Here is a 13565-nt window from a genome sequence, read left to right as displayed (position 1 = left end):
TTTTACTGAACCCTAGAGACTGACTCAGCTCTCACTGTTATTCCAGACAAATCATTTAAGAGTTCTGTACATCTGTAACCATTTACATCTGATCTGGAAATATGTTGCGCTGCAGGTTATTGTTTGCAGAACTGGTGGGAGATGTTCAAATAAAACAATATTAGCCATGATGATCTTTAGAAGAACATCTAGTGTTTGGTTTCCTAATTGACACCATAATGCTCAGTCCAATTTGTTTTGGATAATGCCGGACCATGTGTGCGAGAAGACCGTGTGGAATTCTGCGGCCCCCTGATGTCTGCAGCCATCTGGCTGTGGCCGGTTCATCTCTCTCAGAGCGGTGCTGAGCGTACACAGTAATTACAGGGACCCGGCCCACCCGAGCATGACAAACTAACAGCGTTCACTCTCTTCCAGCAGAATCCTCATCACTTCATCTTTTTCTTTTTACTTTTTTTCCTTGCAGTTTCTCTCTAGCTCCATGTGATAAATATTTATGGGACGAAATGCGTGCTGGCATCGTTTACAGCCCACTGACATTGAGTGGAGAAATTTGCAAAGATACATGATCAAACCATCACTCTGGGCAGAGAATCCCACCTGCCTTTCACACCCTACAGAGAAAAAACATTCTCTTAAAGATAAATAAATGTTCCAATTAGAATCTAAAGAACTTAATGGTCATAACAAAAAACGTATTCATTTCTTTAGAAAAGCGTCAGTGTGTTGGTGGTTTAAAGGGATTGTTCAAAACGATCAGCATAAACCTAATTGGGTGTGAGCAAAAATACGCCATTTTTCTGTGTGTCCCTTTAAATGCAAATGAGTTGCTGCTCCCGGCCCCCTTTCCAGAAGAGGGCGGAGCTTTATCAGCTAGCGCTTCAGTTGCTCAACAACAACAAAGCAGGAGAATCTCACGCAGCCAAAATGAGGATTGTCAGTAACAGTTCAGCCTTACATTGTTCAAACCGGAGTGATGGAGAGACTCAGGAAGAAGTTACAACTTTTAGAATGAAACTGGATGTTATGAATGGTTAATGCACTCTAAAAAATGCTGGGTTAAAAACAACCCAAGTTGGGTTGAAAATGGACAAACCCAGCGATTGGGTTATTTTAACCCAACTGTTGGGTTAAATGTTTGCCCAACCTGCTGGGTAGTTTTATTTAACCCAACTATTGTTTGAAAATGACTATATGGCTGACTTAAAATGAATCTAAAATGAAATTAAAATGTTCATTTATTAAACATATTAATAAATGTTAATTTTCAAGATATTTTGGGTTCATTTTAAGTAAGCAATACTGTAATTTTTAAACAATAGTTGAGTTAAGTAAAACTACCCAGCAGGTTGGGCAAACATTTAACCCAACTGCTGGGTTAAAACAACCCAATTGCTGGGTTTGTCCATTTTCAACCCAACTTGGGTTGTTTTTAACCCAGCATTTTTTAGAGTGTGGATACATTTATTTAGTTGCTGTGGAGTTGATTCAACTCATCCACTAGCATGTGCCATCATGTTCATCTTTTGTGCAAATCCAGTGTTGAATTGACCCTCGTTTGTGAAGCATTCCGGCGTAAAATGATGGCATGGCAACAACACTCTACTACAACAACTCTTCCTCTTCTCTGAAGCAGCCCAACATGGCCTCACCCCCTTTGTTGCATGTTTCCGGGGGCGGGGTTTATGTAAATTTTAGAGTTAGTGATGTAACTAACCTGGGAAGAAGCCTGTTGTAGTCCCTACCAGCCATTTGTTGTAGTCCTTAAACAGCACATTTTTTAAAGAAAATATCATCCTTTGCATTGTCGTAACTTTGCAGATGTTTTTATGCTCAGAGTAACTAAAGTTAAAAAAGTGAAATCATAATCAACCCTTTAAGGTCTCAATTGTTGGAAGGGAGATTAAATGTAGAACAAGTTAAGACTCCTGCTTTTATGATTTTTTTTTTTTTTTTTTTTTTTTTTGACCCTCAAGTGTCAGAAGACCTCTCAAAACTGTGCTCACATTTACCAAGATACCAATTCTTCAACCAAAGTAAGGGATCTGAATATGAACTCAAACATTTCTCATCAAACTCTTTCAAAAGAGCAGCATCTGAGCAACTCTTGAACCCTAAACCGCAGACATGGTTCCTGATACAGAGGCCTAAGTGAAAACCAGGAACCTTTATTAAGTCTAGCACAGTATGCAAAGATTATCCAGAGTCTTTTTATAGTAGGTTTTTCACAGGGATCTTTAATTCTCTTTATAACGATTCACAAAGTCTCACTTATATCTGCTTTACAGTCATTAGGTTCAGTTCTCAAGAGTTAAGCCTGAGAATGAGGTGTTGAAGACTTCAAGATGTGAAGATTTTCTCAGAGATCCTCACAAGTCTGTTAAAGGATCCTCTCTCAGTGTAACTGGTACGTTCTGTGAATATGGCTTATTATTATATGGCTTATATATGATATGGCTTTTAAACTGATTTTAGACATGAGACAAAAAAAAAAAAAAAAATATATATATATATATATATATATAAATATATATATATATATATATATATATATATATATATATATAAATTATAATTATATAATGTTATTTTAAAAATTAAAATATAAAAATGTATAATAAATGGAACATTTAATAAAAAAATGTCTAGTTTGAACTTTGAAGGATCAAATTTTTCTAAAAGCTTCTTTTGAATTGATCTGATGGAAAAAACGAATACTTTGAGTGTCTGACCCAGTTTTGTACCCTGTTCATGGACAGTGCCAACTAATGAAAGATTCAACGCTGCTAATTGAGATTGATTCAACTGTTTATGGGCTGTTAAAGAAGAAAATTACAGGCATTATGTAGAACAGCTCTGACAACTTGGCTCTTTCAGCACAGAGAGCTTATGCTCATGAAAAAATTCTGCAGATTTCTTTCTCTTTTTTTCAGAATGGAGAAAACTTTTGACTGCTCCTGCATCATGCATCACTTTGATTTGCGTGTCTCTATGGTGGATTCTGCTGCCTGCTAGAGAACTCCTGCCACATGTTCACACACCGGAGGTCAAAAGCTCACATAACTCATCATGAATGATTTATTCAGGGAAATTAACATGCACTTCTCAATCTGGAGGCTCAATGATTTGGTGATGCATTTCTGTGTGTCGTCCGTTTGAAAAAGCGTGGTATGGGAGTAGATACCAATTCAAAAAACCTTAGCGATACGTTCATCTGTGATGAAAATAGGTTTCACTGAGCTCCTGTAACTCTATAATCATGTCCCCTTTCGCCAGAATCATTCTGATAATATACAGGCTTATTCATGAAGTAGATCTCAGTCCCTACATCCCTACAGGCCATTTTTGTAAGCGCAGCCAAGTGAATCATGGGAAATGCATGGGGTTTTAATAATGAACTAGTGTCCATTCTGCAAGGGAATGATATTTATGTAGTCTTCAACATGAGTGGGTATAAACCAGAAAGTTTAACTGCATAAATTGAATATTCGGCGGCTTATTTAAAAGAAATAAAAGATAATTGAAATGATGGAGTTTCAGAAGACCAAGTTAATACAAAGCATTAAGTGCATTTACTGTAAAGTTAAATTTCAGACAGAAGCAGAAATGTGTCTTTTTAAAATGTGAATGCTTTAGTCTGAGTGAAATTGTACAAGTTCGAAAATGTACTTTAGTGCGGCTGAAATTGTACTGCGTTTTCCCAAAGCATCATGAGCCTAGGTGGATTTACAGGTAGGTTTACAATCTACTTTGGCGTACAATGCTTTTGGGAAACGCAGCCTTGGTTTTAAGAAGTTGGACAAAAGACCTGGATAATGAAGGGAGACCAAATGTCCTGTTTTCACGTCCTGTCCTGGCTGTCCTGGTTGTTTTTTATAAAGTGATGAAAATGTCCTGGTTTTCATTGTTTTTCATTGGGCCATTAAATTTGAAATTAAAATTGAACGGTGTTATGAGATTTTCCGATTCTGAGATTTTTGGTTTCCGAAGGCGGAGCATACATTAATATAAATGAATTTCACAGACATGCGCGATTGCACGTCCAACTGAAAATATTAGTTCACATTGTATCTCAAGACATTAGTGGATTATTCCATAAAGGTAACTATTCTCAGCGTCGTGGCTGATTTATGGCTAAACTACAGATGTTTTCTTCTAGGTAACAGTTTATAATGTTTTCATTACTATGCACGATTTGTGCAGTCGTCTGTAACTGGATAACAGATACTTCGTGTAACAGCAGAACAACCTTCAGCTATCGTCTACAATGAGTTCGGTCTCTTCCTTTGTACCTTGGATGTAACAGCTGATAGGCCTATATAAATTTCTTTAATAATAACTTTCATGCTTATTTGTTAAGCAACAAAAAAACTGCTGGGAAAGATTAGCTCTACAGCAAAATATAGATGGGCAAACAAGGAGGATGAGGAAGAAAAACAGGATGAAGAGGAAAACGAGGACGAAGAAGAAAAAAAATAACTAAAAAAATACCTATATTGCTATATTAGCAATCCAAATTTAACAAAAAATAGCTCTCACAAACATACAAAAACTAACTAACAAAAAATATCTATGTCTTTACAGAAGAGACATTATTTCTATCATTATTTAATTTGTTATTTTTGAAACTTGTCATAATAAAACATGTTGAGAAGCATATCTGAAATTGTGTCTTTGGTTATAGATAGTATTTTGTAATATAACAATTTTCTATACGTACAGAGGAGGCATACTTTAAATGTGCTGAAATTATAAGGCATCTCTGAGTTAACTTCGAGTGTCATTTGAGTATCTCATTGCCAGGCCAAGTGACCTGGTTTTTGGTAATCAAAATATGGTCACCCTAGGATAATTTGACTGTTAATCAAACTAGAATTGGCCTTAGCTTCACACTCTGAACAACAGAAATGATGTGTATCGTGTATTTAATTGCTTAAAATTGGATTCGTACAAACATGTTTTAGTTTCAGCATTAAGTGACGTCTGCGTCCGTAGAGATTTTTAGTACAAAAAGGACTGAAATGCCTATATGATGTGCCTTTATGAGAGTTGCAACCAAAATACCGTGGCAATTACGGAAAACAGAAATCCAATAAGCCCAGAGGCACTTGTACCAAGTGAGAGTGATTTAGTATTACCCCAAAACAGTGTTTGAGTGATTGTTATTAAAAATTATTTCAAACACCCAGATGGCTCCATTTAGTTTCCTAGATTTTCACCGAGTTTCATTAAAATTGTGTTACAACAGTTGTTCTGGCCAAGAAACAAAAGAGAACGGCAGAAAAATACACGCAAACATGGTTGTACCCTGAGAGATGTGTGCAGATAATAATAAACATTCACTTTTAGTCAAATGAAATGCAACATGACAACAAAAGCTGTTTAGCAAACGTTTGCAGAGTCACACAGTAAATGAACCTCTTTGTTGATAATCGCACACGTGCATAGCATCATTTATCTGCAATTTGGTTGCCAGGAGACTTCTTTTGTTGACGTACGAACACCTGCAGAGCCAACCGTAGCATTGCCGTGTCTTTATACATCATCATCTGAGTGTCAGACAATGGAAGGCCTTTATGTTCCGAAGTCAAAGGGATCAAGTAGAAATGTCCTACGTTTGGCTTTGAATGGTCTGAAGCAGTAGTCTTCGAGCTGCATTCCCTCCTAAACTGAACATCCGAGTGTCTTTAAAAACCAGCAGCTGCCATTTATTGTTTATTTTCAATTAAAAGAGCAATCTAATTAGTTTACGAGGCAGGATATGCACAGAGCAACTACCAAGTAATTAGTTAATTACCCACCGGTCACACCCACGTCTCCAGCAAAGATTATAAAATGTAAAACATAAAAGTTACAATAAATTGTATATTGTGGGAAAGTCTGCCTAAAGGTGCAATAGGTGATTCTCTATAGAAACAATTTTTTTGTTACGCTGGTTGAAAGTCTCCTCATATCCTGATAGCAATCATTATGGCTACATTCACACCGCAAACCTTAATGCTCATTTCCGCTCATTTTTGCTCAGATCTGATTTTTCTGTAGAGCTGTTCACTTTGTTGTTTGAAAAATGTGGCCAATATTAGATTTCAAATGTGAACAGATCATGGTTCTGAATGAGCAAAATAACGATATGTTAGATTTTGCTGTGTTTGGCCGAGGAGGTGTGGATTTGGATGGCGATTTGCAAGTAGAGTGGGATTGTATGCTTTCAATGCTGGCAGGCTAAAGTTAGCATTTCCCAGATCACCTATTGCACCTTTAATATAAGATGTAATATAAGTCTAAGGTGTCCCCTGAATGTGTCTGTGAAGTTTCAGCTCAAAATACCCCATAGATTTTTTTTTTATAATTTTTTTAAAATGCCTATTTTGGGGCATAATTAGAAACGAGCCGATTTCAGGTTGCGGCCCCTTTAAATCGCACGCTCTCCGCCCCCTCCCGAGCTCTTGACTCTATCACAGCATAAACAAAGTTTACACAGCTAATATAACCCTCAAAATGGATCTTTACAAAGTGTTCGTCATGCATACTGAATGCATGCATCGGATTGTGTGAGTATGGTATTTATTTGGATGTTTACATTTGATTCTGAATGAGTTTGAGGCTATATGCTCTGTGGCTAACTGGCTAACACTACACTGTTGGAGAGATTTATAAAGAATGAAGTTGTGTTCATGAATTATACAGACTGCAAGTGTTTAATAATGAAAATAACGACGGCTCTTGTCTCCGTGAATACAGTAAGAAACGATGGTAACTTTAAACACATTTAACAGTACATTAGCAACATGCTAACCAAACATTTAGAAAGACAATTTACAAATATCACTAAAAATATCATGTTTTCATAGATCATGTCTGTTATTATTGCTCCATCTGCCATTTTTCCTTGCTTGCTTACCTAGTCTGATGATTCAGCAGTGCACATCCAGAAGTTCTGCCCTTGTGTAATGCCTTGAACGTGGGCTGGCATATGCAAATATTGGGACATACATATTAATGATCCCGACTGTTACGTAACAGTCGGTGTTATGTTGAGATTCGCCTGTTCTTCGGAGGTCTTTTAAACAAATGAGATTTATACAAGAAGGAGGAAACAATGGAGTTTGAAACTCACTGTATGTCATTTCCATGTACTGAACTCTTGTTATTTTATTTCTAGGGCACCTTTAAGTGTCAGTGGAGAAAGAGTCTCGATTCATTTCTGTTAGAAATGTGAACACACTTGCTCACAAGGATTCTGTTTTTCTCGGATCTGTCTGCAAAGCATTGCTCCCAAATGCTCGCATCAGATATATGACAACAGAACATTGAGCAATGCATTGCTCAGCCCTGCCGTGGCATTTGTTACTAATTCAAGTCAAACAACCATTGTTGTTTGAAGGCTGCATACAGAAATTATGCCTTTTTCTTATCCAGTGTAAATAATTTAGTAAGTTTACATGGATGATCTTACACCAGTTATGCACCATAAAGTGTGAGGTCATGTAAACACCTTTAACTGTGTTCTTTTTTTCTGGTAAAGGTTGTAAATGGTTTGAAATGAATGTAAACGTTTTTTATAATAAGCTATCTGCATTTTGTTTTACATCTAAACAAAGATACCAGTGGTCTTCAAAATGCTGTAAATAATTTAATAATGATAAAAAAGTGATTACAAGGGGTGTCACATCTCTCGCTATTTGATTGGCAGAGCCATGAGAGAGCAGGTCACCTGTTTCCTTGAGCAAAGAATGGCGTCTGTCAGAAAGAAAAAAAGCAAAGCTGGAGAGACTGGCAGAATGAGAAGACATAAAATAGAGAGAGAAAGAATAGAGAGGCACTGGAGGGTCGATTGAGAGAGAGAGAGAATCCACTGGGGTGGAATAATCTCCACCAGGAGCAAAGTGAAGACCATCAAGCACATTTCACATGCAATTTAGTGTGACGCGTCTGATGAAAACTGTCATAACCAGAGCACTCTAATTTACAAGCTTAAGAGCACGATGTCTTTCAGTTGAATCTCAGGGCCAAAGCACGGTGTTGGGCAGAAGCATGCATAAGAGTGTACGAGAGCGGTGTGAAGCGTCAGACATCTGGAGGGGCTGTCAGGCTGAGAAGGTCTTGAATGTAATACAAGGATTTTCTTCCAGAAGGTTCAAATTGTCTTTTCGCAATCGAAAGTTTAGGGAGGGACAAGTCAATTGCTGCACTGCGCTGCTAGTATAACGTACTACACAAGAGTGTTAAAACTGGGTTGTGTTGTTTTTTTGCTTTTTCAACTTTCTTGTAAGCTTTTATAAATCATTCATTCAGTGTGGCCACATCTCGCCAACCCCATCCTTTTGTTTTTAAGGTTATTTGTTTAGATTCCCCCAGGTAACACTTATTAAAGCAATACTCATGCAAGCTACACATCCCAGATCCTCTAAATCCTTCTTCATTTTGACATTATGACTTCAGTCCCAACAGGATATTGCAGAACTGATTATAGAGTGGTGCAGGTATGATGTCAGAACCCGGAAGACTAATTCGCCACTGGTTCCTTTTCCTGTGAGGTTTTATAATGGGTTTTTCAATTTATGAATAAATTAAGGTCTGTAGTAAACAAACCATAACGATACTTTGACGTTTGTTCTATAAAATGTAAATTACACACAACCATATCTTAAAAATGTGAATTTTGAAGCAGATATGTTTATTTTTGGAAATGTATGTTTCTAATAAGTAACTACATAAGAACATTTGGGGTGTGAGTGTGTACAGTTTACGTTGTAGAACAAAACATACACTGTAAAAAAAAATATTTTATTCTTTTGTCAAATCCACTTAGATAATTAATGTGGTTTAGATAACATAATATTTTGAGTTTCTGTTGATTAAACCAATCGCCGTAATTGTATTAACTCAAATTTTTAATTTCAGTGAACTCAAAATTTTAAGGCAACCAGGTAACTTACATTTTTAAGTTAAACCAACAATTCTTTTTTGTATCATCAAGTTATATTTACCACAGACCCCTTTTTAAAAAAAAAAAAAGAAATAAAAAAGAAAAACCCCATAGGAAAATCTCGAAAGAACCAGCATTGAATGTTTTCCGCGTTCTGTCATACCTGCATCACTGTATTGCAACCCGAATTTATTATTTTGAACATTTAGAAAAAAGTGTAATTTGAGACTTCTTATTTTTTTTTTTCTTTTTAAATAATTATTGAGAAGACATAAATTATTTTTGGCAATTATTGCCTTTTTTTTGGGATACAGAGTGGATAGGAAGCGAGGTGGGAGAGAGAGAGGGGGACAGGATCGGGAAAGGTCTGCGAGCTGGGACTTGAACTGCCCACGAGGCTATCGGCACCAGTGAGTTTTTTGCAGTGAAAAATTCACAAAAATTATGTTAGATAATATCAGTGATGATATATTTTACTGCATAACATCAATAAGCATGCAAATATATGGCTCAATATAAGTGTGTATGTATATATATATATATATATATATATATATATATATATATATATATATATATATATATATATAATTTTATATTACCATTGTATTATCATTGCATTGTATTTCTATAATATTATATTTCGTATTAATAATGTTTTATATAATATTTCTGTATTTTTTGTCTTTTTTTATTATAGGAAAACAGAAGAGACTGAATGACATCAATTATAATTAACAAACCTGGGCTCTGCTACACACTGTCTCACATAAACTACTTTAAGGGTAAGTTGGTGACATTATTTAGTCGGTAAAGACTGGTTGGAAAGCATTAAGATCAAGGACAGACAAAATATGTTTGTTTGGATTAAATGTCTCAGTTTGAACTGTGGGAGAAACTTCCAATATATTTATTCCTGGTGCATTTTGGACGCGTTTTCCCTTGAGCTTCTATTTCACGGCACTAATAGGCCATTAACAGATAAGATAAATTTTATGAGTCCATTAAGGAAGTGTAAGTTAAATGACAATCGAAGGGTCAAGTCATTGTAATTTCCCATGATGGTCCAGTGGTGCAGGTTGAGTTGGCGGACATAATTGGCTTTGCTCGTACTGCTCCAGGGAGATGCCTTCAGGCTTGTGTCTTTGCAGTCGTTTATTAACATTTAATACGTACGCCTCTTTCCTTCAGACAGACAGAGGACCAAGCCCTTTTCTCTTCACTGCAGCGAGTTTGGCGGCATCCATGTTTAATACAGATTAGTCATCTCTGGAAACATCACCCTGCTGATCTCAAGGCCATGTGGAGGGGGAGGTGAAGGTGACGCCAGCCCCCATTTGTCGCATCCGTGACTATTTGTACTGCTGGACCTGCTTTATCGTCCTCCATCAGTGAGCAAATAATCTGATCCCACAGGCCACCTATTTCTCAAAATAACAGTAAATGTAAAATTAGTTTGAATTTTGAATGTGATTTACAGATGTGATGCTCTTAACAATGGTGTTGTCACGAAAAATCTTTAAAGAGAACCCGTACCTTAATCCTGAGAGAGCAAAACGGGGCCAACAGTGAGGGAAAAATATGAAGAACTCCCTTAAGTGTGAAAAAGCAACTTGGTAAGCAAGATAAACAATAAAACAAACAAAAACACCCCTACGGAGAAGAAGCCATCTGCCTATGCTAGGCATGCATTTCTAAAAATGAATCATCAATCTGTTTTTAAACTATAGTAAACAATTGCATGACTCCAACTCTGTGTTGAAAGGCAGCAAGCTAGAAAATAAGAATCATCTTATGTGGCAATAAAGGAAATGAATTTCATATTGCATATAAATCAGACCAGGAAAATGTCTGGCTACTCGATGCAGGCCACCGACTGGGCTTTGGCCATGCAGAGAATTCTGTTATAGAAACTTCATCTATTTCATACGCGGTGATAAACTCAAACTACCATGAAACAATAAAAACCGCTGACCAAAGAGCCACTGTGTCACCTGCTGTGTTCTTTGGCAGCTCGGAGTGTTAGTGCTAAAACTTGGTCTTACGTAAGCATATGCTGAGATCATTACATTTCTGAAATAATTGCCTAGAAATATTCCCAAGCGCCAAACTTTGTCTGGTTGAAGACTCTGAACAATAGAGATTAGAAAGCCTGCTCTGATGAACTGAAATAGAAGCATGTGCTCTAGTTGTGCTGTCCGACGTTGTGTTAATTTCATTACAAAAAAGATTTGCAAACATTTGCAGAGTTTCATCCAGTCACTCTTTGATTTAAAACAAAGCATTGTAGGATTGGGCTGCAGCGCTGTAATAAAGCCAACAGAGCAAATACAATAATGTATGATCTGTTAGCGAACACAATGTACACAGAAAGCACAAAAGAACGTGTTTCCCTCTATCCTGAAATTTATACATTTCCTATTTCACTGCAGCACACGAGCACCGCCGAAAGATGCCCAATTTCTTGAATGCTCTGAATCAGCTGATAAATAATGCATACGCATTTATTGATTAATATTTCACTAGGTGGAGGTTGCTGAGGAATTCTTGAGCAGGCCAATAATGCCTTGCGTGATAAACAACGGCTCTGGCCAGCCAGTGTATTTCCCTGCCATTGACTCGAGGATTCAGAGGGACGTACGTTAGCGATTGAATCTGACAGTATGGTATTACAGCTCATAACAATTTGTGCATCTTACTGCCTCTAATGACACTTGTGGTTATTGGCAAAGTGAAGGTTAAGTTAATGAGCTGCGGGTGGTCATCAGTCCTTCACATCTTGCAATGAGTTAATAAAATATCAAATCACTGGATGTCTTTGCACAGTCTAAGGCTGTTTTTATTTCATAATTTGCATGTATTTCTTGGCTTGGTCTTCTAAAAAAAGGCTTTTGGACCAATGCCATCAGAGTAAATGCTCAAGGGCAACTCAGGCTCCAGAAACTTCAGGAAAAAAAAGAAAAAAAAACCCTAAGCCTAGCACTGCAACAACCTATCAACCTCAGCTGCATGTTCTCTGCAGTGTGTCACCCATGTTTTACCTGGTCAGGCATGATAAGCTTACAAACTCTATCACAGTGCCTGTATTATGCATGGGTTTTTCAGACTCAACATGGCACTGTGTATAAAGATGATGCACTTGAACATTTCCAGTCTTGCAAAATTTATTCTCAAATAATTATACATTCTATCTATCTATCTATCTATCTATCTATCTATCTATCTATCTATCTATCTATCTATCTATCTATCTATCTATCTATCTATCTATCTATCTATCTATCTATCTATCTATCTATCTATCTATCGCAAGCAATATCAAAACACTAATTTGAACTCACTCAGCCAAGCTCATTTGAACTCTGTTAGTCCTACAGAACACTGTGTATTTTTCTCTCTCCATGTGGGCCATGGTTTTGACATCATCTCGCCAATTAGCTAGGATCTAAATTTGTGGGTGGCGAGCCAAGGAAAGATAACACTACAAAATGCAAATAATAAAACAAAATATGAATTAAAAATGAATGCAAATAATACAACTTATGCTACACAGAGGAAAAATGAAGCAATATTCACAAGTGTCCTATTGTTTTGTACAGGCCATGATGTTAGCTTTGTTGCTTTTAAAAAATGTACAAAACTGTAAGTTTTCCAATGCTATCTCACAACCAATTTATAAGTGTTATACGAGGTGGCTAATTCGTACGAATTTGTACAGCCTCACTCGTACGAATGCATACAATTTGTCTAAACCAAAGTGACGGTAGGGTCAGGGTTAGGACATTCGTGCAAATTCTTATGAATTTGGCGTACGATTTAGCAAAAAATTGTAAAATCGTATGAGCGAGGTTGTACAAATTCGTACGGATTAGCCACCTCATAAAATACGTACGGATTACCGTACGTATACGTACAAATTGCCGTGAGATCGGGTTGAAGTCTTCCTATTCAGTCTGTCATGTTAATAGACCCTTTTCACATTTCCGGGTTTCTCAGAAGCGGAAGTCGTCATAGTCATCAAAAAGATTTAATTTAGGCTTTTACTCACATGTAAACATTGATCAGCGAACATAAGAAGCTCAACCTAACTTGAATAATGAACAAGAGCAAACCTCTTCCGGAAGCTTAAACGTGTTGCGTAACCAATGAGGTTCATTCACATGTGTTATGCGTTATGAGTTTCTGCTTATGTTTGCTGATCAGTGTTTACATGCGAGTAAAAGCCTAAATTAAATCTGTTCATCATAACAAGTAATCGATTCTCTTCAGAAAATTTGGACTAAACCGCTCGATTTATATGGATTAGTTTTACGATCTCTTTATGAAGTTTTTGAAGCGTCAAAGTGGTAGTTACAAAGGCAGTCAATGGAAGGAAATCTGACAGCATTCTGTCATCAAAAAGATCTTAATTTGTGTTCTGAAGATGAACGAAGGTCTTACGGGTGTGGAACAACATGAGGGTGAGTAATTAATGACAGAATTTTTATTTTTGGGTGAACTAACACTTTAACTAGCTTTTTGTAATTTGATGCAAAGGTAATATACTAAGTATAGTGTTATAAATGTACCTACTTTTTTTTTTAAATGAAAATATAAAAAGCTTTGCAGGATTTACGACATATTATGACATACGACA

At 36.7% G+C, this 13565-nt stretch overlaps 1 protein-coding gene across 10 annotated transcripts in view; it reads left to right on the top strand.

The window, feature by feature from the left end:
* LOC137014249 (uncharacterized) overlaps positions 1-11964 on the top strand; it is a 48702-nt gene extending 36738 nt beyond the window's left edge. For 4 of the 10 annotated variants that reach the window (XR_010893829.1, XR_010893828.1, XR_010893826.1 and 1 more), the window contains 5 exons: positions 2289-2407; positions 2934-3046; positions 9244-9339; positions 9630-9714; positions 10121-11963. The gene's annotated coding sequence lies outside the window, so the exon portion shown is untranslated. Of the gene's footprint in view, positions 1-2288; positions 2408-2933; positions 3047-9243; positions 9340-9629; positions 9715-10120 lie in introns of all 10 variants that reach the window. The other 6 variants (XR_010893832.1, XR_010893831.1, XR_010893827.1 and 3 more) reach the window with 6 other exon arrangements.
* The last annotated feature ends 1601 nt before the right edge of the window (positions 11965-13565 follow it).

This window comes from Chanodichthys erythropterus, chromosome 23 (assembly GCF_024489055.1).
Source record: "Chanodichthys erythropterus isolate Z2021 chromosome 23, ASM2448905v1, whole genome shotgun sequence".
Lineage (NCBI taxonomy): Eukaryota > Metazoa > Chordata > Actinopteri > Cypriniformes > Xenocyprididae > Chanodichthys > Chanodichthys erythropterus.
The sequence above is the reverse complement of the archived record's forward strand: the minus strand, read 5'-3'. Positions and strand labels throughout refer to the sequence as shown.